This window comes from Anser anser (genome assembly GCF_964211835.1).
Source record: "Anser anser genome assembly, chromosome: 16".
Taxonomy (NCBI): Eukaryota; Metazoa; Chordata; class Aves; order Anseriformes; family Anatidae; genus Anser; species Anser anser.
This window is the reverse complement of record NC_139737.1, coordinates 11,656,088-11,679,986: the sequence shown is the minus strand read 5'-3', so window position 1 is coordinate 11,679,986 and position 23,899 is coordinate 11,656,088. Positions and strand designations below refer to the sequence as shown.

The 23,899-nt window shown below is 49.8% G+C and overlaps 1 protein-coding gene and 1 long non-coding RNA gene across 3 annotated transcripts in view; one reads left to right on the top strand and one right to left on the bottom strand.

Moving 5' to 3' along the window:
- Positions 1 to 23,899, top strand: part of TOX2 (TOX high mobility group box family member 2) — a 135,540-nt gene that overhangs the window by 25,926 nt on the left and 85,715 nt on the right. The window lies entirely within an intron of this gene.
- On the bottom strand, positions 172 to 22,574 carry LOC310882589. The gene is made up of 2 exons (XR_014573036.1): positions 6,493 to 22,574; positions 172 to 5,962 (listed from the first exon to the last, which is right to left on the bottom strand). It is a non-coding gene; the product is annotated as an uncharacterized lncRNA (long non-coding RNA).

The following is a 23,899-nucleotide window of genomic DNA, read 5'->3' as shown; positions in this document are numbered from 1 at the left end:
TTTTGGAAATTGGCTCTGTTATTTGTCTCACCAGCAGCTAAGGCATTACCTTATCAGCCAGAGATAAACCTTGCTGCGTTCGGGTAAAGGATTTTGAAATATATAATTTTCAATTGGCTGATACAGGGTAAATTGCCCCCATTCTCTCTGCCAATAGCTTTAAGATTCGAGAAGAATTTATCAGTACATTTAACACTTCCATTGAAACTCTATTTCTGAGGTTATGGAAATGAGCTACAAATGAAAGTCACAACTCAAGAAGCAGGAAACATGCCTGTAAGCGAGGAAAAAGCTGTCACTGGCATTGTGAAGAAAGAGAGGTATAAATAGGGCATTGGGTTAGAAAGCAGGAAATCTGCGTGCTGTGGGTTTTACTTGGAATTTCTTCTGGTGACCCCAGATAAGATTGTTAACCCTTGTCTCTGCAGACGGTTGTACGTGCTCACTTATGGGCTCTGTTCCTGGCTTTTGGGATTGTCTGCGTGAGCTAAGTGTTTGAAAGTGTAGCTGCTCCATCAATCATGGCTGTGTGGTTTTCATGCTTAGAAAGGATCCCTCCACCAACAAGACTGGATTTCTCAATATTTCCTATATAGTACAGCTTGGTCTTATCCCCATGCTGCGTGTGCTGGGGAGAGATCTCGCAGCGAAGGGGCTGTTTTATGAGCAGGAGAGGGGAGGGGGCGCGTTACCTATCGGTAATCAGTGGCGATTCCTGCAGCAGATGGACTTCATGCAGTCAGTGACGGCAATTTCATGTTTGGTAATTTTTTTTTATAGACATGATAAAATAGTGTTAACCAAGAGGGACTTTTTCTTATTCCCATGGTGGACCCAAAAAGGTCCTTCCATATGAGCCAGCACCGTGGGCACCTGCATGTGTTGTCCCTGCACAAGCCCAAGTGACATTGCTCCAGGTGTGACACAAGGCTGTGTCCTGAGATTTACAAATCCAGTTTCCAGAAAAGGGCATGTCTCTACCCAGAATGTGCCACGGTCTTTCAAGCTCCTATCAGCACCGCCGAGTGTGTAGCGCATCAAAAAAACACGGCCTGGTATTTGTCCTGCCTTTCCATACCCATTCAAGGTGGGTATTTTTCCCATGCACTGGCCACGGGGAGAGGCCGGGGGAAGAGGATCGAGGTGGATGGTTGCAAGGGGAGGGAAAAAAGCCAGCAGAGATGGGTGCCACGAAGCGAGGTGCTGCGCAGCTTCCTGCCCAGGAGATGATGATGTACAAGACGTGCACTACGCGACGGTCTCCCTGGTCGCACGTGGGCCCTGGAGCATCCAGCACCCTCTGGAGGTGCTGTGCATTGCGTGGTGCTGCCCTCTTCCTGGGGCTGACCCAGCACGGCTCCAGCAGCCAGCCGGTGGCATGTGGCTGCGGAGAAGAGCTGTCCCACCATGGCTTCTGCTGGCTTAAAAACCCTACTGAGACAAAATGAACACCGGCCTCTCCGGCACTGATGCTTTCAGCTCCCGGGACTGACACCTCCGGTGCATGTATAAGTCATGGGGTCGTGTGGGTCTTTAGTAAAATGACAAGTGAGTGTGATAGTTCTGTTACAAGTCATACATTTGGCCTATGGAGTTATTTCAGGCTTCTGCACTCTAAAATTGTCCTCACAGTCTGAAATCACATCTCAAATAGAAATAATAACCTTCAGTCTCTCTGATCCCTGCGTGCTCTATAATAAACAAGCGGTGACTTCCCAGAGGTGTCATCCCGGCAGCAGCACAGCCGCTTCCCAGGACCCCTGGTGTTTCACAGGTGAGATGCAGTGGTGGGAAAGTTTCCCACACGGATCAGACTCAGTAAAACTTGCACTTAGTAATTTTTTTGAGTGCTGCCTGGCTGGACAGGGGGGATTGATCAGCTCCTGCAGTCTGAATCTTTCAGAGGAAAGCATGAATCGCTCTCCGTGTTGCTTGTTCTTTGATGTCTTTTGTCCCCATACAGCATCTCGCTGTGAATCCTGGTGCTTTCAGAGGGAGGTTCCTAGTGCCAAACCTGCAAGTTTCGTGACTCATTGCAGACAGTGACTTTTCTGCCTTTGACTAGTGCGTTCACCCCCAAAGCTGAGCCTATCTGGAGAAGATTTTCCACTGCTTGCAAGCCCCTTTGAAGAAGTCATAACCAAAATCAGTGGGGACAAAGCAGTCGTACCCCCTTGTCAGCAAAAAAAGCAGAATTTGTCTCATCTCCCTCCGAAGCTCACAAACATGTGCTCTGTGGGCTGTGCTGCAGCGTGGCTCTTCTGCTTGTGCAGGTTGTTTTGTTTCCTGTGGTGTCTGTGTTGCAGTTGAGGCAGTTCCACGAACCTTCTGTTTCTCCCAGGGCTGTTTGCATGGCAGGTGTTTGCTGTGATAAAATATTGACGGGGAGGAGGAAGGAAGGCTTCATTCTCTGGCTGCCTCTCTCTCTCTCTCTCTCTCTCATTATTTTTCAGGTGGGATGTATAAGAAAGGCCACATTTTGATGTAAAATGAAGTGAGGTTAAGATGCAGAACCTGGGGAATTTCTGGGATTTGAATGTAGCTGTAGTTTGGTGCAGCTTAGGATAACTCTGTTAAATCCCTGCCTCTGATGGAAGGCAGAACCGGATGCTTCCAGGCATGGATGCTTTGGGCATGGATGGAGGAGGGCAGAAGATGCAGTGGGCTATGAGACGTCCCAGGATGCGTGTTGGGTGTAGGACAGCACCTGGGTAAGGAAGACTGCTGTGTGCTGATGACCGGGATGTCCCTGCAGCAGAGGGAATGTGGCTGTGTCTGTCACTGTGCTGCCCCACCGATGCTGCTGGTCTTCAAATGCCCCAAAATACAGCACTGTTCCCACTCCACTCTTGTCCTTGTCGGTGTCATGAAGCTGTAAGCAAAGTGGTGAAGATGATGATGAACGGAGACCTGGAGGGCTGGGGCAAGAAACCATGCTTGCTTTCATTTCAGACTCATTGCGTTGCTGCTTAGTAGTGCTCAGCTCATCCCTCTTCTGCTTTTTTCTCAGTCTTTCTTCCAGTTCTGATTTTCTGCCCCAAGACCCAGCAGACCAAGGCTTTGTCAGGTAGAACTAAAGATGAAGCAGAATGCACATAAGGTGTTTTTTTTTATTCAACAGAGACTATTTAACACCAACTTGCAAATAAGAGCAATTCTCCCCTTGGAGCTGCAGGTGTCCAGTTGAGAAGCTTGGATCTCACCCATCCTGTTTCTCCTTTTCTTCCTGCAAAGTATGTGGGATGTTGGTTCCCCCTTCCCAAACAAGAATAAACCCTGGTGCTTCTGGTCCAGCTGCTGTGTGGGCATTGAGCAGCATCAATGTGACCATGGCGAAATCAGGATGAAGGGGATGAAACCATGTAGGAGGAGTGCGGGTCTTAGGGGTCTCCTCCAGCAGGGAAGAAGGGACCTGGATGCGATGAAAGCAAAGTTGAATGTGGTTTGGGGAGAGCTGTGGAAGTGAATTGGTGGGTTGCACACATCAGAAAGGCCTCCCAGTGAGCCCAGTAAAGCTCCTATGGGTGGCTGCATCTGCTGGGTGCAGGCTGCCCACCCACTGCTGGGCTTGGGGCCTGGTTTGGCCTTTGGTGATGGTTAGTAGTTCGTTCTCTGTTGGTTGTTTTTTTTTCTTCTTTTAAATAAAAAAAGGAAGAAAAAAAAAACACACAGCCCTGCTTTTGTCTTAATTGAAACAAAAACAGGAGGTGAGTGCCCCAGAAACATCGCTGTGCGCGAGCCTTAAGTGACTGTGGTTTTTGTTTTTAGCTAGCTATTACTATCTGATGAACCGTTTCTGGTTTTGTTTTCCATTTTTTCTTTTTCTATTTTCCCTACATGAAAGCAGCCAGAATATTTCTGGCCGGTTTGTGACTTTGCTCTTCCTGGCTCTTGCTGTTAGCAGCCGTATTCATGCTCGGCGTAAGCCAGCGTGCTCCGAACCCACGCCAGCTCTGGCTGCGCCCCCCAGCAAGGACGTTACAGGGCTCCAGAAGCCTTTCTTCTGGTGTAGCTCCTTCCGACAGCAGTGCCGGAACACACCCAGGTCTGGTGTTCGTGCTGACCGATGGACGTGACGTGGGTGAGGGCTGCAGGCTGCTGTACCGAGTTGGCTGGGCTGGGTTTTCCCAGCGTAAGGTGCTGCCAGTCCCCTGGCGTATCTGCTGAGGGATAAATAGGTGCTCAGCCCCTTAAGGCTGAAGAGAGATGTACCTACACTCAATGTAAAGATGCAAAATAGTATCCGATACATGGGCTTGGACTTTATTTTTGGTCATCATATTGAACACTTCTACTAATATTTTATTTCCTTCCTTTTTCTTTACCTCCGTGCTTGTTGATCATGACTGCTTATGTGCTGTGCTGGCTGGGGACGAGTAGCACGAAGCAGCAGTATTGTCCGAGCCGATTCCCCCGTGTTGTTTCAGCTGGTTGCGGTTCCAGGCAGTATGGGCTTTTAATTTGTATCATTATCCAGACGTCATGGCTTCTGCTGTTGGGGTGATATGAGTTTCTTTTGAAGCTTCACAGCACAATGGTTATTTCCAAAAGAAAGGCATTGAGTTAATTGGCCTGACCAGGTACAGCAAATCCTCTAGCACAGGATTACATTAAACTAGAATGATGTGACTGCTTGGCTAAGTCGGCATGTGGGTTTTGAGAGTAAATCCTAGAGCATAGGAAAGCAAATCAAGTCCTCTAGTAGGTAAGTGGGAGATACATAGTTTCTTGAATATTCTGCTATTAAATCATGGTAACAAGGGGATGCTCTTCACCTTTTGCCCCACTGCAAGCATAGATCTTGTAGAGAAAGGGGCCTAGCAGCTTTTGCTGATTCATGACAGCAATATCCTGGCTGGGGTTGCCCTTCGTACAAGAAGACTTGGTTCTCCATAGCCTCGCACAGTCCTTAAGCCATAGCACCAACTACCAGGGTAATGAGACACAGATTAAAAACATGTAAGCCCTGTCTAAACTTTCATTCCAGCATTGCCAACAGCTGAAGGCGAAATGATTCTTAGTTTAATGCTTCTGACGCTTGGTTGTGGTTTTTGCCTTGGCCTTATTCTGTTGAGGATGTGCTCAGCGTTAGTCATGACTCATGACTGGCAATGAAGTACGCTCAGAGAGAAGCCACGTGTCAGGCTGTTGGAAGTGCTGCTGATATCATGCTTCCGCCCCATCTTTGTGTTTCCGATAGTGTGTCTTGCTGGAGCAGTGCCACGGAGCCCACCTCTGTAGTTTGAACGCAGCAGGGTGTCTTCTCCGTCCTGCCCTCTTGCTAAAGGTCAGGTGAACACCTTCTGTTGGCTCAGTTTGCTCTCACCCTTAAGAGATCCCAGCTCCTGTTGTCACTGGCATCTCTTTACGAAGAATCGTATCTACATGTTATCAGATGAATGGGATAACACTTCTGATAAGAATGTAAAGACAAAGTCCTTCAGATAAGATTCTCTTGAATTATGTGGCCCCTCTGCAAGTAGCTTATTCTTTAAGGTTTTCAGCCACAGTTCTCACTTGATACAAACTGAAAGTCCTTGTGCATCAGAGTAGCAGCAGATGTCAGCTGAAGGACACGCTGAGTTGCAGGCAGTTTGTGTGCCAGGAGCACGGGCCAAGTCTGTAATTGTGAATGAAGCTCCTGTGTGACTGTGATCCTTCTGTCTGTTCACAAATTGCGTGCTGATGCTGTTGCGTTTTGCTGAATGTGCTTGCCTGGAGACATTGTTTAAGGAGTAGCTTTATGTGCCTGAATCCCAACCTGTTGGTTGTTTGCAAGCAGCTTGACTTGGTTAATTTTTGGTTTTCGGGTAACTGCTTAGCAGCTGAATAAATGAATGCTCACTCCAAGTGCTTGCAAGAAGGACCTCGAAGCCAACATGAATGAGCAGCCTCAAGCACTGCTCTGTGTCCTGACAGCAGTCCTGAACTACACCAGGAGGGATGACAGCAGAGTCACTTCCTGGAAAGGAGAGAAGAAAATAGTTAGTTTTAGTAAAAAAAAAAAAAAAAATTACAGTCTTGTAGGGTACCATTTTTAAAATTTGTTAAGGTTCCTGCTGCACCTCACCGCTTCCGTGGCCCTTACTGGCCTCTGGTCAGAGGTGTGTGGCTGCTGGGTGCCCCAGGCAAGCTCATGGCTGGGGGTCATCACTGACAACTATGGAGGGTCTGAACTGGCTCAAAGCAGCAGTTCTGTTCCTGTGACTGCCTTTACAGTCACCAGGAAGCTTCTCTTTATGGAAATACCATTTATTAGAGCAAAAAGACACGTCAAAGAAAAGCAATGGTACAGCATGTGTGTGACCATCACATTACCTGTATGCCCATCCTTGTCTTGCTCACCAAATATTTGACCTTCCTGCCTTGGCTGGGTCCCATCTTCCTCGCGGCCACCGATGTCTGTGTCTGGCCGACACAGCTCTGATCGCTTTGATCGCTCACGAACTGCTCATCCCCTGGCCTCAGGAGCTGTGTCTGCTTAAAAGTTACCTGAGCTGGTCTTTCTCCTCTTCCTGGGATAGTGGCACATCTTAGTTCTCAGTAGCTCTCTGATGTGTTGAGGCATTAGCCCTGGTTCGCGCTTGGTGCCCTCTCAGCTGTGATCCAGAAGCACGTAGTGCTCTTGTAGTTCCTTTCCTGCTTGTTGAGGCTGGAAGGATGCTCCCTGAAAAGGGAATGGATGGCAGCACCCGCATTGTTTCAGCCGCTGCACGCCCAAAACACTTGAAGCTGTCACGTGCAGATCTCTATCCTGCAGTTCTGTCGTGTCCCGTAACCACTGTCTTCCTCTTTGATAGCGATCTCGGGAGCGCAACGAGCTAAATGCAAGCTCTGATCGGAAGGGGCTGTGAATTCCCAGTCAGGGAGGATCTGAGGCTTTAAAGACAATTAGCTTTTATACCTCTGTGTATGGCACGTGGCTCAGGACCAGCATGGGGCTGGGAGGGCAGCGTTTCAGTGTTGATTTAAGCCTTTCCATGAGGCATAAGATTTTTTTTGCAGTGATACTGTTAATTTAGCAAGCCTCTCGAGTGACTGCTGCCCCGTGATCAACATTAGCGTGACTTCATCCCCTCGGGCTGGCCGATCAGTGTCGGCATCAGGGAGTTTTAGCAGAGGCAGTGCATCCTTTTCCAAGCAGAGATGAATAATAAACTGAAGAATGAAATGGTGCTGGACCTGGCGAGCATGGGAGCTCTTCCAGGCCGTGGTGCTTCCTCCCCGGGGTTTTGTTTCAGGTGAGCTCGTGGCACAAGCCGGTCGGCTGGGTGACAAGAGCTGGGCTCTGTCTTGGTTAGCAAAGACTACAAAGAGCAAATGCATGGCTTATTTATGCAGCCTGGTGTGACGGGATGCCACACAAAAGCTAAGCTGACGGTAATTAGAACAGATCCCCGCTCAGTGACCCAGAGAAAAGTGAGCACTCTGGAAGATAATCATGAGTGAGAGAGGCAACACAAAACAGAAATGGTGATGGTTACAATTTGAACGAGAAAATGAGCTCCTAAAGCAAACTAGCTCCTGAAAATCCCATTAATGCTGACAAATATCCAGCTCCAGGATTCTGGAAGCATCACAGTGAACATCTGCTCAGGTAAATAGAGGACAAATCCAGTTTCTGTTGAAGGTGCTGCCGGCTCCTCTGGTGGAGGTGAGTCTGTTAATACCAGCTGCCTGTTAAAATCGCTCGCTATCATCACAGCGCTAACAATTATAATGTTCTCCGTGGTTGGGGATTAGTGAACACCTGGCTCCCCCAGCATCGCCGGCAGCGCAGCACGATAACTGCGCCTGCGACAGCAGCGCTGAGGATAGCCCCCGGTCGTGGCGTTAAGGATGATAGATTACCAAAGAGCTGTTACGGTTTTGAGCCCTCTAAAATGGGCGAGGTTCCAGTAAATTCAAGTCTGAATGCTGCTGTCACATGTTTGCTGCTCAATCCAGTGATTTCTGGTCAGGTTTTAAATCTGAATGAATTTCGGTTCTCTGATGTTTCTTGAAACACTTTTGGACTTATATGTTTTTAATGAGGAGGCCCAGCTCATGAGGTGCAAAAAGATCTCAGAGACCCTTTCTGAAGGTGGCTCTGATTGCACTCGCCTGAGTGGAGGAACTGACTCAACATCTCCCTTTTGTAGGCATCCGGCACAAATAATTTATAGCCATAAAAATAGCCCTGAGAAGGAGCCCTGCTCATCCAGGAGAGCTGGGGGGGTCAGGCTGACTTTGGGTTTGGCAGTCCTGGTGACTCTGAGGTCTGCTCGTGGGCTCTGACTTCTGTGAGGATAACTGGAGCTGCAAGGGAGACCTGGCTCCTCCATGCTTGTGCATGCTTGTGGTTGGAGCCTTGCCTCTCCCATCCCTGGTGATACACCTCAACATGAGCTATAAAGGGTGAAGTTTCGCACTCTCATGGCTGAAAATAATGCCAGCTTGGTCTGAGTTGCCTCCTAGCCAGAGAATGAAGCTGTGGAGCGAGTGAAGAGACACTGCCGGGCGGCGGCCGGGCAGAAGGTTGCAGGCCGCTCCCTGTGCGCGGGGCTGGCAGGCCCCAGGGGCTGAGCCCGGTGCTCGCCCAGGGTTTGGATTGAGTGCGAGGTTCGTGAGTGAAGGAAAACAGTGTTGTGCTGTTTTTTTTCCCCCAGATGGTTACAATTGTCACGGGGCTGGGGGAACCTTTCACTCAGAAGGTTTCAAGCCATGAAATGGCAACCCAGTGGCTGGAGCAGGCTGGATGTGGTCACCCTGAGCCGAAGCCAGGCCAGGATGGGGACATGGCACCAAAAGCAACATCATCAGTTTGAAAAGGACCGCAGTGGAAAGACGTTTGAGCCGCTCTGGGATGCAGCTGCAGGGAAGTGAGAACAGGTGTCATTCCAGGGGGCTGTTGGTGGCCTTTTGACAGAGATAAAGTGGATGGTGCAGCCACGTCACCCCTGAGAAGGGGGGTGACAGCAGCTCTGCACTGCATCCCGGCTCACACTGGGCAAGGTAGAGCATCTCCAGACCTGTTGAGCCAGGTCCCTGCAGGCTGTGGCGGCCATCCCCAGGGGCCCCAGCATCCCTGCATGGTCGCACCCCATGGCCTTTCTTGGAGAGCTCCAGGACAGCCTGGTTTGGCCACCTTGGCCAGGAGCAGCGACCCAACAGTGACGGTCATGGGGCTGACCTAAGCAGGACGGGTGTATGCTGTTAGCAGGTGAGAGCTCCTGCCTGGGCTGGGCGCAGTGTGGCTGGAGCTCAGTGTGCAGAAACCAGCTCAGAGAGAGGCAGGTGTGGTCACATCCATCCCTGGAACAATGCGGGCTGTGTCTTTAGGACCTGACGCCATCCCTGTGCGGGCACCTGATATCCTCCGAGGGGATTTCTGCCTGCGGCAAGACTCCAGGATTTCTCCTTTGGCTCTACCAGCTCCCCAAAGGCAGTGGGGGGGGGGGGGGGGCAACCCTGCAGGATGGGAGAGCTGGAAGAGAGCCTACTGATTTTCTAAGATTTTATTGTTAGTAGGATTTATTTGGTATTTTTAAGTGCACAAAATGTTTGAGAAGCACCAGAGGTGGGATAGGACCCAGTGCACGTGGCGAACAAAGCATGTTGGCGAGCCCCTTGTCTCCAGGCTGGCTGACAGCCCTCTGTTCTGGCTCATTTTTGGTGTCATCAATCACTGGTACCTAGACAGCAGCCTCGCGGTGCCCTGCCTGCACTGCGGAGCTCATTGAGTGACCTATTAGTGCTTCCAGTTAATTCTGGTGACATATTTATAGCACGGAGATCTACAGCACCGATTTCCTACAGGACGCATCATGGTTTGACATCAGATTAAGTTATAGAGTACCCTTTCCCGGCTGGATCAATGGGTAGAGTCAAACAGAGCCTTGTCGACATGCAGATGAGGAGGATTAGATTTAAATCAGCAAATGTCACTAATGGCTGTTTTTCCAGCCAAGGGAAGAATAGGCAGGGAAAAATTTCCATCATTAATAATTGAAGTTTATAGAGGGGAAAAAATGAACGTATCATATACCGCTCCTGAAGATAACAGGGCCCCGCTTTTGCTGATAATTCTGTCTGGGAGAGGAGCGCTAAAAAATTACCGTGATTATGACTGGGTTTCTGTATTTGTTATGAATTTTCTGCAGTCAGGGAATATTTTAACAAATGCCCTTTTGTACAAGAGCTGAAAATTCTATCAGTAGCCCAAAAACGTCCTCAGAAAAATATGGACAAAGTCATTGGAAGTGAGAGCGGGTATAGTTTGCCAAAATGAGGAGAAAAGTAAATTCTGGTATGGACTTTGTAAAGCAGGGTGGCTGGGATGGGTTGGGTGGCCTGGTGCCCAGCGTGATGGGTGTCGGGTGCCAGAGGGCACCATGAGAGAGCTTTGGTGCTCTGAGAGGCTGGCCTTGCCCAGAGCTTAGTGAAAGACCTACGGAAACAATTGCAAAAGAGCTTTTAAATGTATTTGTAATGGAATAGAAGATCCAAAAACTATGTTTCTGCATGCCTGAGGAAGTTGTCTGTACTTTTTTACACTTTCAGCAAAGGGTCCCAGTGGTAACAGCGGGTTTATGTTTGCAAGCCATCCCTGCTGGGCTCGCTGGCGGGGGTCCACTTTCCCATCGCATGCCCATGAAACATTTCGGTCACTCTTCATCGCTGCTACACTTTACGCTGCTGATAATTTCTCCAGACTGCAGAGCACTAGAGGTCGTGGTGCTCTGCAGCGAAGTTCTGTGCTTCGCACTCACGCTCGCTCGGCACACGAGAGCCTTAATCCCAGCAAGTATTCAAATAACGACAGGTCATGTAAATCGAGCAGGAAATAATACATGAAAAGAAGTGAGCATGAATTTCTAATTAACTAAATTTGCAACTGGTACATAGAAGTTAAAGGGCGTGTGATTTATCACCTGTCAGTAAAAATATTGGTAATAGGTCCTGCTTTCGGTGCCGTGGTGTGTGCACAGCTCCGCTGCGGAGCTAAAGGGCACCTGATTTATTGCCTGACACCGACCACGCTGGTTAGAGCCATCACGGCCCGGGCTGGCAGAGAGGCTGCGTTCCATTTTCACCAAAAAACCATTTGCTGCCTTGCTCCTTCCGGCAGAGATGGGTGCAAGATGTTATTTCAACAAATCTACAATTTTCCTTTATTTAAGAGCTGATTTTGCCCAGTTGAAAGGGAGGTCAGGAGACAGAACAGCAACTGGTCTGGATGGGGCAGGATGAGGTGATGAGCCTGGTGACTCCTCGAGGGGGTGGGAGCTCTTCTCTTTGTGTCTGTCCCAGGGCTGTGTGTCTGCAGTTGGCCAAAATTGCCATACTAGCCTCCCATTTCATATTCACAGTTCATAGCCTTTGCCTAAGCATTTGATTCGTAATGGTATTTAGGCACTAATAGGCCTCAGTGGTAGTTAATCAGATCCGCAAATTGTTGTGGATGCATGGTTGACTTAAATCTACATTTTTTTGTGCCTGGAAGTTAAGTGGGGAAGCTGAGAGCAGGCTGTAGGCTTTTTTTCTAGTCATCTTCCCTGGATATTGGGAACTTCGGTTGTGCTTGTTGACCTCAGCGGAGCTTAGACTTTCGGTATTTATGAAAACCGGGTCCTTTTTACTGCTAGCACAAAAAAAAGCAACCTCCCTCAAGCCGTGTACTGTAGCGTAGGTAAAACCAGCCTGCTGGGTAGAAATGTCACCAGAAATTTTAAATTAATTGGTTTCGATGCAGAAATTTCAGTGCAGTTTTGACATGACCAAACGAACCCAGGCGTCTCCATGTGTCAGATGCTGGTTTCCAAAGGGCCCATGTAGAAATCCACGGGAGCCAAGTGTTCGTTGCACAGGGACAGATTGGCCAAACTGTCGATAAATAAATACTTGCACGTCACCTCCTATTTTTGTGCCTGTGTTTTCCTCTTTTGTGACCCGGTAGACTCAAGGAAAGTTTTGAGTCGTGTATACTTTCCCTGAGCCGTAGATGCTTTCTGAGAAACAGCAGCTAAAAGCGGAGCAAATGAGTTCCTGCTTTCTGGGGAGCCCAGGCTGCCGTGGAGCTCCTGTCTGCCACGGAGCTGTGCTGCTGGAGAGCTCTGGGTGCAAAGTGGTTCCTCCTTGCTCCTCGCGACCTCCAACCGTCGCAGGACCCTTTGGTAGCCCATCACCTTCCTGGGGCCAGTGAGAGCTGCCACAACTTCTCCATCAGAACGGCGATGGGTGCTGTAAAAGCTCAGTCTGAGAGGGGTGTGAGAAGCAATGCTAACACCCTTCGTATGCTTCGGGCCCACCAGAACGCGAGCCCATTGTGTTCGGATTGTTTTTTACCTTTACGAGTTAAGATAGCAGGGGGGTTGTGTGTTTGATGTGATGGGTTTTGGAGTGTACAGGGTAAAACACTGAGAGCTTTTCTAAAAATGTTTTTGCGTGTAGTTGCTGCTGTTGGTTGCATCAACAAGAGAATCAGTAAGAAAGCTCTATGGACCACAAAAACCTCATTACATAATGTCTGGAAACGCAAGTCATACATGAATTCAAGTAAGAGGTGCAGTAACTCGTGAGACTCTTGAGGATGGAGAAAACTGACTTTTAAGTGTGCGTTCATTACCAAGCTTGAAAAATCTCCAAACCCAATGCCGAGTAGAAATCGGTGCTGACTGGAAGGGTTGGTTGCTGAAGCCGATGCTTTCAGCTGAATCAGTTCCTGGATGAGGCCTTCAAAAAGCCCTCAGAGGATGAGCAGAGTCTTCAGGCGGTGGGAAGCCCTAAGGTGTTCTTCACCTTGCTGCTGCCCCTTCAATGAAATTAAAGCCCTGAAGTGTCCCACAAAGGGCAGGGAGTGAAGCCCTACCTGCTGGTGTCCTGCTTCTCTCTAGGCTCTCTGCTGCAGTCCTACACAGTTAATTCTGCTTTTTTCATCTGATTATTAAGTTTGCTTCTCCTCCTCCCCAGGACCCGGTGCATGTGTCAGATATAGTTGCTCCAGGTTTTTCTGAAGTTTTTTGTCTTCCTCCTCCTGTTTCCCTATGTTCCTCTCCTGAATGTTTTGCAAATCTGGGCAATTATCAGTGCTTAGATTTCCTTCTAGCAAGGAAAAACACTCCGTAAACTTTAACTTTTCTAAATAAAAGCAAGCATCCTGTGAGGCCTTTCACGTGGTCAGGGTCTCAGAGGGGATGCAGGAATGAAAAATGGGCAAGGCAGTAGGATCGTGCTTCTGCTGAAGGGTGGGAGGAATGAAGGTAACGTGCTTCTTTGACAGGGACTGCTTTGTGTACCTGTGTAATCTGCTGATGGGAAAATTAAATCACTTACTTCTCCATCGTCTGTGCCATTGATCTTGGAGTCATTAGTGGAAGAACAAGCTGTCACAGTGACATGTCCCCCGCCTCGCACAGCCGTCACGGAGGAGAACGTGCATCAGCAGATGCTTTTATTCGCATGAGTCAAGTATGGGTTATGCCTGTCCAAAGGCTGTGTTAATTACAGGGGGTGGGGGGAGAAAGAGAGGAGCTGTGGAAGACTCTTCAAAATTGTGTTTAATCTTCCCGACAGCTCATTTCTCCCAGGTTTCTGGTGGGTGTCTCCCGTGCAGCAGGGGCTGCTCCGCCAGGATGTGTGGCTGGCTCCAGTGGATGGAATCGGGCTGAAGGGAGACTCTGTGCTCGTCTGCATACACGTGTGTGTGTGTGCACACATACACTTACGTATCTATGTGTATATATAAAAAGCGTGGGTTTGGATTTGTGTGTGTGTGTCTGTGTGAATGTATGTATAACTTCAACATTTTAGCTCTGGTCAGCCTTCCTTACTGGGTTTTCTGATGGTAGAAACAACGTGCCTTAGAGGTGCAGATAAAAAGGAAAAACTGTCCATTGCAAAATTTAAGCAGTGATTTATTTAAACGTTTGCTCTATAACCACAATTTGAAACGACCTTATATTTTTAGGTAGAAGCGATATTTTTTTCCCCGTCAACCAGCTGTGTATGTATTTCCCGACATCCCTTCTGAGCACGTCTGTGAGGTAGGATTGCTGCCCTGGTCTGCACTCGCCTCTGCACAGGGTATTCAGGATTGGACCTCCCACCTGCTTTTCCGTTGTTTTATTGTTTTTAATCGCTAAGCTGCATGGACAGATGCAGTACCAAAAAGCATGGACTCGCATGCACGTTGCGAGCTGCCCCTGCTCTTACACTTGTAAATCTTTCTCTGGGTTATGATTTATGTAAATGGAATGTGTTGGGTGCCCAAAACTCAGCCCCATGGTCAGGGCTTTGCCATGGGAAGCGGGGCTGGGAGCTGTGAACACAGAACTCGGCCAGGAGGGGTAAAGAGAAGGGCAGATGAAAGGAACAACAGCACTTCTACGCTTACTGTAACTCCAGTTCGCTTTCCTATTTCATTAATTATTGTTTTGTCATGTTAGGAGCCTGGGGAGGAAATATTAATCACAGGTTTGGCTGAGTGCTATTTCAGTAAGTAAATTAATTGCAGGCGGGAAGCTCGTTTGCGTGGATATTCGGCTCCGTCCCGCTGCCGGCAGGGAGCTGCCGCACGCCCCAGCTGTCGGGGCTGGGGAGGGGGCTCCAGGGCGGCTTTGCCCAGAGCCACAGATGGGGTCTTGGCTGAAGATGCCTTTTCAGGATCCCCCGTTTCTCCGTGACTGAAGGCTATGTGCACAGGGAGGATGGGGATGGTCCCCATGCCCCCTTCAGGCCCCCCTATCCCCCGTTGCAAAACTCCCTTGGCCCCGTGCTCGCTCGCAGGAGCCCGTGCAGGAGGAGCGGGACAGCAGGCAGGGAAAAGCAGGGGCCTGTTGCTCCTGTCCTCTCCTGTTGCCTCCTGCCCTCTCTGCTGATCCTCTTGCTCCCAGACCTGCCCTGATCTCCGGTCCCGCAGCCCTTCCCATGCGTGGGACTGCAGCAGGGCCCTTTCCTTCCACACCCCATCAGCGCTGGGGAACTTCCAATGGGACATTTGCATCTTTTTTTTTTTTTTTTATTAATCAAAGCTAGCATTTCTTTCTCAAGGGAGAGAGCCCTGAGGTAGTTTGGATTAATGGCACGCAGCACGCTCTCCCCCCGGGATTATTCCCTCCCTGCCTTAAAAGCGGGTGAGGAGCTGCGTGGCTGCCCGTGGATCAGAGCAGTTACATCTCAGCCGCTAACAGCAACCCCCCAGGTGTTTATTTCGGGAGAGGGCTTTGCATCCTCTCTCACTCCTGGAGCCTGTGCCCCCCAGCCAAAAATAAATACCATCTAACTGTTCCTGCTCTGGGTTATTTCTGGCAGCATTGCCAAGTAACTGAATTTCAGAGGGCTGCGTGTGTGTGTGTGTGTGTATAAAACAGTAGATCTCAGCAAGATAATCAATTATATGCAAGAGGAAACCAAAACTTTTTCCATTGGTTTTATCAGATATTGTGGTCAGTCAAGGCAATTCAAAGCAACTCGGAACCCTATTACATTCATTCTTGCTATAATCACTCCATCTCTGTTTACCATATTCAGTTAAAGTGGCTTGTTTGCTACATCCGCTCTGCTGCCAAAATAACCTCATTTACTCTTGCAAACGGCTTCTGTTGCTGCTGCTGTAGTGTTCCTGCATTGCAAATATATTCTTGGCCGCAGTGCTGAGGTTTGGATATATTGTTCTTTGAATCCTGCCGTGGAGTTGATTGGTTGGCATTTTCATTCACTTTCAAATAGCATTTGAATGACAGGGTTTTTTTGGAAACATGGGCTTCGCTTTCACCTGCTGCAGAGCTGAGCAGCCTCTTGGCTTGGGGCTGCTTCGTTCGTGTGCTGCTGTTGTTTTTCTTTTTTGTGGTTGCTGTTGTTTTTGTTGTTTTGCAGGTTTCGTCTTCAAACAGAAAAGTCTGTTAAAAAAAATGTTCAAGTAACTGCTTAATGGAAATTTGGGCCCAAAGTTGGTAGGAACCTGCTAAAATTGTGGCGGTGTGTATGCAAAGGAAGGTTTTGCCTGGATGCTGTGCAAGCATTAGCGAGCAGCCCTGGGCTTCGTGGAGCTGTTGTTCAGCTCCTTTCCTCCTGCCCCTCGGTTGTGCATTCTCCACATGCATGGAGCCCTGCTGTGATGTCCCTGTTTTGTGCACGTTGTTGGGGTGGAGCTGGAGGAGATGTCATGGAGAATGGGGGGGAAGAAAACCTGTCCAAAATGGTCAAAATCTCTGGGTTGGTTGGTTATTTTTCCTACTATCCTGTCTTTGCTATAGCTTAGCTCTTCTTCCTCATCCTGGTGGGTTGCACGAGCCTGGCCAAGCATCGCTCAGTGCTGGATGCGTCTGAGGAGGGAGCAGCAGCTGAGGACCGTGGTCGCTTGAGTACAGCACCGGGGAGCGTGGAGCTCTGTCCCATCCCATCCCACCAGCTGGGGCAGTGGTGGGGCAGCTGCCGTGCAGGGGGTCTTGGCAAGCAGTTTGGCCACCCCTTTTGGTGGAGAGCGTTTCTGCTGCTAGTTGCTCCACCGGTGGTGGATGATGCTCTGAAAGCCAAAGAATCGCGCGATGCGCCCAGCTTTTCTGGCCAGCTTTCGTGTGCTGTTGGTGCAACCGCAGTCGCTGTGTCACGATCACAAAGCCCAAAACGACACGTGGCAGCTCCATGGTCCCTGTCACCACACACCTGGGGCAGGCGAGCAGCCAGGGTGCTGGGATTTCGTGTCTCCTTGTTGGGCATTTGCTGCTCTGTGGCCTTCTGCATCCTCTTTCCTTCCTTCCTTCCCTCCCACCGGTGTTTTTGTCTGTTAGAAAGTGGGAAGTTGGGAGGGTCTTTCTCTGCAGTGAGCGGCCTTTGGCCAGGAATGCTGATGGTGATGCTCAACAAGCTGGAGGAGGAAGACCCTAACCAAGCCAGGTTGCAGGGTCAGAGGAGCTTGGGGACGGGTTGTCACTCGGTGACAGCATCCCTGTGCTGCAGCCAGCTCTGTGCAGAATCCTCACCAGGGGTTATATGGGCTCCCTGGTCCGGGGGAGCTTTCAGCCAAGGCGCAGCATGGCTGGGCGCGCAGGAAGAGCTTTGTCTCCTTGAAGTGCAGGAAATGGCTGTGGAGACAAAGCCCCCAGAACAACCTGAACTAAAGGCAGGTTTCTCATGCTGCTTGGCTCAAATGAGAGTCAGTGCCTCAAAATGTCTTGAAAACACTGTGTTTTTTGTCTTTTTTTTTTTGGGGCGGGGGGGAGGAGGAGTGAGACCTCATTGGTATGAATCTAAAGCACGAGGTGAATTTGTCCCCTTTTGTTTTCCTATAAGTATTACCTTCTGCTTTGAGATCTGTATCTATTTTTTATCCTGTTGTGAAATTCTGTTTTCAGTGATCAAAACCTTGATTTGTTTCACTATGAATCGTGTCTCTGACCCAGCCCCAAGTGGGAGCTGTGTCTGCATTACACAACTTGTTATTTGACGGTACGAAAGCGAAATTGCAGGACACCAGTTTGTCTGCAGAGGGTTTCTCCTTTCAGCAGGAGCATCGTGAGGCACCTAAACGGCTGTGCCGTAGAGGAGCCTCCTTGTCCCCATTTCACATCAGGGGAAGCCGATGTCCTCTAAATGAGTCCGTTTTGGGCAAGACGGGAGCAGCTGCTCCCCAGGCAAGCTGTCCTTCCTGGCCACATGCCCCTGCAGGGCAGGAGCATCCTGCATCAGGTGCCCTCTGCTGCCCCAGAGCCTCTGTTTCCCATTTTCCTCCCCTTGTTTCCCCATCTCTCGTCTCTAAGAAGGGGTGCGCAGTGCTGAATTCAGTACCTGGAGCAAGCTTGGGCTGACAGTTTGGATAACAACATTACAGTGTTTTCTCTGTTATTTTCTGGCCTGTTATTTTTGCACTCTATCATTTTGCTATTGCCGTGCTTTCAGTAGAGGTTTGCTTGGGGTGGTTGACATGATAGTTGGTCTTACTGCTTAATGTTCAGTTAATTCAAAACCTGCTGAAGTCTAGAAGGATTTCAAACAGCTCCTTCCTGCGTGCATTTGTCATCTTAGGGTTTCTCCTGCTCTGATGCTGCCTTCTGCTCGGTTAGGTGGCTCTGCAATTCCCAAGACTTCCTCCTTTGTAATTAACCTAAATAATGTTCTTTTCATCTGCAAACTTTGTTTCCTTCCCTATGCAGCCTAGTTTCCAGTTCATTAATAAAGATATTAAGCAACAGGAGCCCTGGTTAAATGCTTGTGTTGGTGTGTTGTTAATTATTCCTGTCTTGAAAAATGAGCAGCTTGCTTAGTCTTGGAAGGCTCTTTGGCTCTCCTCAGCAGCAGGTCAGTGTACAGCACCACACACACATAAACCCCGTGTAGGTTAAACCGAAGCACAGCTCCTTACGGGAACTCTTCACGTGGCTGAAATCAGTGTTATGTTCATTTAAGTCAGTTCCTCGCAGAATAACCGCATTTGCATGAAATTTGGAATTCAGTTTAGAGCATCCGTGCCAATGTGAGCTGGCTCACCCTCACGTAGCTGCAGCCTGGACAAAGCAGGGCTCGCCTTCACCGGGGGCAGCCGGGCTGACCTCCCCGTGTGGCCGGATGCGTTGTCCCCCTTTCTTTCGCTGTCGCTTGAGATCATCTACGAGTTGTGCAGACTGAGACCTTGCTCAGTGCCTGTTGCTGACACAGGGGCTCCAGCGCACCCGGCTGCACTTCTGCATCGCCCTGCTTCCAGCCCTGCTGCTCCCCTGCTCCTGGCACAGCTGTCGCAGCACGAGCTCCCTTCTCCGGGCTGAGGTTGTGCTCTGTGGGGTTCTGAGCAGGGCTCAGCTCCGGGATGTGCCTTGCACCAGAGATGCTGCAGTTGGTGCGTTGACTCATAGCTCGAGTGCTCGGAGAGGGAAAGTTAAAAATGATCTCTGTGGCATGCGTTAGGGGTAGCATGTGATGAAGCTGACGAAACGCTTCCCTAAGTCTTGTCCTGATGGGATGTTTGGGGTGGGTGGTGGGAACTCAGCACCCTGGGGCTGTGCAGGGCTGCCCCTTCCTCTTGCTCGCAGTGCTGGGACAGCAGAAACCCACCAGGAGGGAGAAAGTGAGCCAAGCTTCTGGGTCCAGGGGGAAACAATTAAATGCGCTTGGGTGTCATGCAGGGCTGGGGGAGGTCGGTGGGCAGGGTGTCCCTGGCTGCTCTGAGACCCAAGAGATGGATGGAGGGAAGAGATGCTGCTGAGCAAAGTGCTGGTTTCTGCGCTGCCTGCAGTCAGTGTTTCCACGACAGATGAAACTCCAGCCCCATCGGGCATCAAAGGTAAATGCGATTTGCACATAAAGTGCTTGCTTGGGGTTGTCTGCGTCAGCACTCGCAGCGTCCTTCTGATCTGACCAGGCTGTGTGTTGTTTCCACTGTGACTTGCAAAGCTTTATACATGCATTTTAGGAAAAACAACAACACTATTTTTCAAGAAATAGAAACTATGAGCTTTCTGCTGTTTGGGAGATTCATTATGTTTTTTCTAAAGGAACCAAACTTGTTTTGCTTTCCAGTGAGCACACAAGTGTCCAGTCCCACTCACCGACTAGTGGAGGTGATTAATTCATCTGTTTTTGTAGTCAACAGTGTAACACGGTCTGGCTGTACATAACTGCCCTGCAGCCTCGCCAGGGCTATATTATGAGGCACAATGGAGCCTATAATTAGGAGGTGGAGAAGGTGCTGTACATGCAGCTTTAGAGAATTGCAGAGGAACTGAGGGAAACAAGAGATTATGGCCAGGCAGCACAAATTAAGTGTTTTCACCTCTCCAGGATGCTTAAATCTTTATAATACGAACTCAAAGAAAATCTTGGTCAATGTCGTGGAGTTTAACCCATGCAGTCTGTGGCTGTTGTAGTGCTTGGCACTGGCACAATTCCTGCTGCTCCCTGCACATCCAGAACAAGGAGGCTTCTTTCTCTTGAAAGTTGTGAAAAATTTGCAAGTGGAAAAATACATCTCTTAGAGAGATGCAGCTGAAATATAACCACTGGAGGGCCTGATGCCTTGGCATGACTTCCAGAATTGGGATGCAGAGTGTTCAGTGGAAATCACTCTCTCCCAGTAAATGGTTTTGGAGAAAGCATGAAAGAATAACGGAGTTTGTAGGCAAAGGTAATTTTTAGGTGTCTCACTGAGACAGTAGGGTCCCAGTCTCTGGAAACACCTGTTTTGAAGAGGATTTGGGGAAGCATCCAAGCTGAACGTTTGATCATCATCTCATTAACGCCCTGGGTCTGGAGGTGAAATGTCATGATCCATTCCTTTAGCTCATCCTTCCCTGCTGCAGAAGGAGCACAGCACCTCTGGGGAAGCCTGCAAGGTGGTACCCACCATCTTTTACCCTTGGTGGGCATCCCAAGGAGCTGGGAAGCAGCAGAAGTAGGTGCAGCTCTGCTGGTCATTGCCATTGGCATGGTTCTACCTTTGCATTCAAATGCTTGTGAGGAGGCATGTGTAGTAGTACCATACTCCTGCACTGCTGCATGAGGAACAAAAAAATGCTTTTCCAACATCCTCTACCTGTGCCTTGACCAACTTCTTTTGAAAGGCCCTGCTTTGTGGTCACATGTATGGATCACTGCTCTTGTTTGCTCTTTGTTTGGTGGGTCCAGCCTTCCTAGGCTGGATGTGCCTTGGGGGCTGCATTCCCAATCCTGTAGCTCAGGAAAAGATTGCAGCCAATGTTGTTTGTGCTCCATGCAGTTTGCCTGGCTGTGCTGGTTTTGACCAGCAGTTAGGATTAGGTCTCAAAAATGAGAGCATGACCTGGTTCCAGAGGGGATCGTCCCTTGGTGCACTCCTGGTGTACGGCTGGGGTGCAGTGGTGCCGTGAAGCTACCAGTGATGGGACAGCAACCGCTGCTCTGCCCAGCTGGTGCGAATGGGGCAGACTGGGAGGCAGGCACTGGGGCTGCGTATCCAGCTCCTGCCACCCTTAACCACACCTGGCCTTGCAGCCTCCCTTTGCAGGGGCAGGATCCGTTCTGGGGCTGGATGTGTGCTTTTCTGGAGGGAAACCACTAGTGGGTCACTGCACAGCACCCCTCCAGTGTGCCTGGGGGAAGTGCATCCTGGCAAGGTGGGATGCTGGCCAGGATTTGGCCCTTGGGGTCACTTTGGTCCTTCACATGCCATTTGCTCCTCTGCAGGAGGCAGAGGACCCAGCGCAGGAAGAGCCCCATTCACATGAAGAGCAGTGCTCCATAATACCTCCCCCAGTCCTTCCCTTAACAGCCAGTGCCTGGACTCCCTGGGTTCCCCACCCCATGGCAAAGCCATCTGGCGGGAATTTCTGTACAGAGAAGGGGCAGAGCAGCCATAAATCCTGCGGGATTTGAGGGTGAGGGCTGTGTGAGGAGAGGCAAAGGTGGGAGCTCAGCTCATCAAGGCAGCTTTTACATTTTCCCTTTGTCAGCGTGAGTTAATGTTGAACAGGGCAAATGTTCCCCTGCCAGAAGGATCCTAGCAAGACTTTTTATTTGTGAATATATGAATAGCAGGTTTGTAAATATTGCATCTGAACTTATGAATGGTCTGACACTGACTGGCTGAAATGAACTCTGTAATTTTATTGTGTTAGATTTAGTAGGTCAGCCATATACATGCCAAGTCAAAATAACCTAGAAAACCTTTCTAGGTCAAACTATTGCTTGAAAAGTTGTCTTTTTCGAGAGCAAGGCCGTTAGATTTTGTGCTTACTCTGGCAAATTTTCCTTCTAACAGTGCAACATGAGCCTTTGGGACATAGAAAATTTGTCATCTCCTAAACTGAGAAGAGCGGAAGAAATGTGATGAAGGTGGTTACAAATTTCTTAGTGTAACTGGACCTTTTCTGGCCATCTCTCTTCTCCTGGGATAGTATATTGTATGTCCCACAGGCAGGATTTTAGGCTAGAAGATGATAATGCAATCAGCATTGCACTTTGCTGTTTCCAGCTAAAACCTGACAGAAACTCCTGGGTTCAGCAGCAAGCACCACCTCCAACCTACCTGTGGAGCCCTAACCCTTAATTGTCATGGAATTATTAACCAAAAGGAACTTTTTCATCCCATAAAGAGGCTTAGGGAAGGCTGGCTGATGGGGTTTGCATGCAGTGATCATGCCTACTGGAGATGGGATGGGGCAGAGACGTGTTCTGCTAACTGGGGCACCATGGCCAGGGGCCAGGTGAGGGTGGGAGGTCCAAGGCTTGGAGGACTGAGGACCCTGATGCTGTCATCCTGCACCACCTGCCGCTGCAGTCTGAGTGCACGCAGGTTTCATGCTGCTCAAAGGAAGCCTGTAGTTCTAATAAAAGCTCCGCTGTTCGTGTGGGTTACTTCTTATTTCAGAAAATAAGAAACGGTGGCTCCAAGAAGAAATGAGAAGGGCCACCCTCCACCCTCAGTGTAGTTTTGGATGGAGTGAAATGCATTTGTCCTGTGGTGCTCATGGCTGTGCTACTGGGTGTGACTGCGTGAGGGCCTAGGGTTGGTGTGGGCAGGAGAGAAGTGGTCAGGCAGACAACGCAGAGATGCTCCCTGAGATGGCGGCATCCGCAGGTCCCCAAGCAGAAGCCTCACTTCCCCTGGCCAAAGGCAAGCCTTCTGATTGCACATCATGGTGGTTTTGATATCCAGAAAACCCAGAGAGGAACAACCCCAGTTATCAGGATGTGCTGGGGGACACCCAGCTTGGCAGCAGCCCTACAGGAAAGGACCTGGAAGTCATGGTGGACACTGAGTCGAACATGTTGGCCTAAGAAGGGTAACGGTGTTCTCGGCTGCATTAGGGAAAGCACCGCAAGAAAGCTGTGAGGAGTGATCCTTCCCCTCCTCTCAGCACCTGGGGTCCTGTGCCCAGTTCTGGCCCCCCCAGTACAAGGGAAACCTGGACATAGTGGAGAGAGTCCTGAAGATAATGAATGAACTGGAGCACCTCTCCTGCGAGGAGAGGCTGAGAGAGCTGGCACTTCTTGGCCTAGAAAAGAGGAGGCTCAGGGGGATGTCGTCAACGTCCATAACTGCCTGTAGGGAGAGCACAGGGGTGGAGCCGGGCTCCATTCAGTAGCGCCAGGGCCGGGCCCGGAGGCAGTGGGCACAAAATGGAGGCCAGGAGGTTCCCTCTGAGCACCAGAATTGCTGCTGGGCTGTGTGGGTGCTACAGCCCTGGCACAGGCCTCCCCGAGAGGTGCTGGAGTCCCCTCCTCAGAGACCTCCAGCAGCCCCCTGGATGTGGGGCTAGGGCCCCTGCTTGGGGTGGCCCTGCTGGAGCACGGCTTGGACCGGGTGCACCCAGAGGTCCCTTCCCACTCAGCCATCCCGTGGTTCTGTGAAGGGTGACCGTGCCCCCATCCCAAACCGTGACCCCATCCCAAACCATGCCCCCACCCCTGCTGCCCTTCAGCTGTGCTGTGCCCGCCAGGCCTGGGGAGGCCCCCAGCGGGCAGGTGCCGGTGCGGGGACCCGCAGCCCTCCCGAGAGCAGCTCGGCCCCAGCTCCACAGGTTGAGGCTGTTGGTTCGGCCGAGCCCTGACCCGCTTGAAGTAGCTTTTGCCATCCCCAAGCAAGTATGCGATCGGCGGTTGCGGTGCCTTCTGAACAATTACAGCACACAGCAGTCCAAATGAAAATGTTTGTTGAAAACAACATGTGCATAATTAAGGCTTAATGAGCCCTTGTCTGTTTGGAATCTGCAATTAGATTTATAATAGAAAATACTAGCAAATGCCAAATAGCTTTAAAAGAAGCTGAGATAAAAGATAATTTTGCTGCAAATCTATAGTAATACTGTAATTTAATGAGCTGGAAGTGGTGCAGAGAAAGACTGTAAAAGCTTTGGACAAGTTTGTATTGTGCATGTTTATCTTATCTGCCCATTCCCCTATCTATAAAGCTGTCAGTCTTGCTTTTAAGTGCTTGGAAAAAGGCAGGACT